General features: G+C 53.9%; 1 protein-coding gene across 2 annotated transcripts in view; it reads right to left on the bottom strand.

The window, feature by feature from the left end:
* Positions 1–1,302, bottom strand: part of Itgb8 (integrin subunit beta 8) — an 84,839-nt gene extending 83,537 nt beyond the window's left edge. Inside the window, exon 1 of one of the 2 annotated variants that reach the window (XM_010641093.3) lies at positions 1,167–1,302. The gene's annotated coding sequence lies outside the window, so the exon portion shown is untranslated. The remainder of the gene's footprint in view (positions 1–1,166) is intronic. The other variant, XM_010641095.3, reaches the window with a different exon arrangement.
* Between the last annotated feature and the right edge of the window lie 1,679 nt (positions 1,303–2,981).

The raw sequence follows: 2,981 nt of genomic DNA, 5'->3' as shown, positions 1-2,981 counted from the left end.
CGCGGTCTCGACGAAAAGCACCTCCTCTGCCGGCTGACGGCCCGCGGCGGCGACGCGAGCGAGGGCTCCACAGCCCGCTCCCGGACAAAGAAAAGAGCTTTTGTTCCTCTCCAGCCGATGGGGCTCTGCTGCATAAATCAGTTTAGCGAAGAGCCAAACACAATCAAACCCAAACAAAGCCCGGAGCTGGGGGGAAAACCACCCTAATGAACATCACTGGGTGATGCTACATTGGTGGGAGGGGACGGCTAGAAGGCCGAAGGGGGTTAAGTCGATTGCGCCCAGCCCGAGCGTCTTCCACAGGTGGGCAGGGAGGCCAACTCCACTGAGTTGCCGCTGTGCAGCCCGGCGCAGCCGGCAAGGACCCGGCGGCAGCGTCCTGACTGGCTAGGAGCGGAGGCTCCGGGTGCCAGCAGCTGGGGAGGCGCCTCCGCGAGCGTCCTAGAGGCGCCCGTCGAAGCTCGCAGGCACAGAGCGAGGCATCGCAGCTCCCTGCCTGGCCAAGAGTGGAGCGCACGGCGGCTCGCGCAGGAGGGGAGGTTCTGCTGGGGTGCGGGAGCTCGGCCTCGCGGGGCGGGGGCTTCGCGCCCTGGTCCTTTTGGCTCCAGGGCGAGACTCAGGCGCCCCGCCGCCTAGAGCCCTGGCAGCTGGCGCTCTCTGCAGTGCACCCGTCAAGGACGTGAGGGAAGCGAGGCCGGCGATGGGGTGGTCTTGCCCTGCCCCCCGGGGGACTCCCAACCTACTGTAGCCGGGCGCACTGAGGGCCACGAGTTGCTAGGAAACCGCCCCACGCTACCGTGCGCCTAGCCCGGGTCGCCCGCAGGCGACGTTGCTGCCCAGGCTGCAGAGGCAACAGCTCGAGCGGCGTGGGCGGGACATTGGTGAGGCATGAAGTCACCACGGCCCACACTCGCTCCTTGTTTTGCTCACTCCAGCTCTTTTTCTCCTCTCTGGATCTGACAGTTGCCAATCCCCATCGTTCCGAGAATTCCTGATGCGTAGCCACGCAACGGGATATCGCACGGCTCGCCCCCTATTCCCTCCTCCTGCACCCCCAGCCTGCCTAGCTGGTATGGTGGGAGACTCGCTCAGCACAGAGTGGTCGCTCTGAGCAAACTCCGGTCTCTCACCCCGAGCTGCGCACTCCTTTGTTTAGCGATACTCACTGCCCAGCAGCTGCTGCGTGCAAAGTGTAGTCCAGGGCCTCTGCCCGCCCCAAAACTCTCTGTTCCCGGGGCGCGCACTGCCCGCTTTGTTTGCAGAGTTGGGAGCTCACTCTGCCCCATCCTAAGGCTGTGCCGGATCTCTCCAGCCCTTGGTGAGTTCGACGAGTTCGCAGGGGCTGTTCCGCGAGACATTGGCCGAGATTTCTCGCCGCTCCTTCTCGCAGTCTCAGCCCTGCGCTGGACAACATTGCTTTTTCCCAGGGTCTGGTGGTGGCTCTGGGCTTTTGCTGCCTACAGTGTGTCTTTTGACCTTAAGCATCACCTTCCCAGTAAAAGGAACAAAGAAGTTAGAGCCCACAGCACAGGAGGGAGAGACGCCAGGGAGGGGAAGAGGAAGGCATTTTTGCCTGGTGGCAGCTCAGAAATTCAGGTGACAGCGGGAGCAATGTGATGATGAGGGCGACGGCACAAGCGGTGCGCCTCCTTGGGGCCTGTCTGTCGCCACCACTCCTAGCCGAGGGAGGGGACCCAGGCTTCCCCAGCCCCCACTGGAAGAGAGGCACTGTTTCCAATTTGAGACAGGGTGATGATGGTTTCCTTTTTCCCTCTAGGGGCAAGAATGGTTCCCCAATCTTGAAGTCTGGACTGCTTATTTTTCCGCTGGTAGCTTATCCGATTCTGTAACAGAACACCCGGCTCTTCAGGCAGCAGAGCAGTCCAGCCAGGTCAAGGTGAAATGCTTGGGAGTTCCCCTCCTTATTTAATAGTTTCCGTCTCCTTATTTGGAGTAAGAAAACAAGTAGGAGGCTCTTTCTGTCTCTCTTTTTTCTTTCTGTTTTCTAATTAACTGAGTAAATGGAAAGTACCTAGTTAATACACCACAACATGGAAAACTCCCCTTGTTTCAGGTGTGGCCGGCAACTTGGGGTGCACAGTCAGTTAAGCAGACTAGGAACCCAGAAGCAGAAATGCCCAGATCCACTAGTAAGCCCAACTCTACCGGGACAATATACTTCACATAAATAAAGCTAAATCCTGCTTTGCTTCACTCTTAACATTCTTGCTTTGGCTTCAAGTCTGTACTACTGTGGTCTTACTTAACATATTCAAAATCTGATAAGTGATTCTTCAATTGGGCAGCATGTGTATTTTACGGAGATTATGTCACAGGCCAAAGAATGCAGCCATTTTTGAGACAGTACAGTGAGAAGTCAAGAAAAAAAAAACCCAGTTCCCATAGGATATGTGAACACACTATACCATAAGGTGACTTTCATCATGTCAAAGTTCTGTGGCATTTTCATCTACCTCTTGAGGCCGGATTGTAAATGGAGATTATAATATTAGACACACGTAAGAATGGATGTAGTTCTGTGGAGTGGATGAGGTATACACTAATTTTTGTAATACTGTATTGTTAAGTGTCGATACATTCTATAAAGCAAGTCACAACTATTGTGTAGCAAGAGGAATAAGATGAAGCTCATAGATCTGTTTCAGGAAGGTCAGAGCCCCTTCAGAAAGAAGGATACCCACAGTTTGCGATATGACTCCCTTCAGATACATACCAGGGTAACCAGCTTTAATGGAGTTATTGGAGAAGAAGTACAGCGCCATTTATCACCACTCCAGTTGGGAAGAGGTTTTAGGTCTGGTTATTAAAGTAAAATAGGATACAGTATCCTGGATATTAGATTGTGATTGTGCAAGTTATTCACAGACAACTTATATGTATGTCTGGGGCTACAAAGTTGAATGTAAATTCTCCTGAAATCCTGCATGTTGTCACGAGGGTTTTCTTACAGTAGCTACAAC

This window comes from Fukomys damarensis, unplaced genomic scaffold, assembly GCF_012274545.1.
Source record: "Fukomys damarensis isolate Sample0158 unplaced genomic scaffold, DMR_v1.0_HiC HiC_scaffold_4, whole genome shotgun sequence".
Classification (NCBI taxonomy): Eukaryota; Metazoa; Chordata; class Mammalia; order Rodentia; family Bathyergidae; genus Fukomys; species Fukomys damarensis.
Note: the sequence above shows the minus strand (reverse complement) of the source record. Positions and strands in the feature narration are given on the sequence as shown.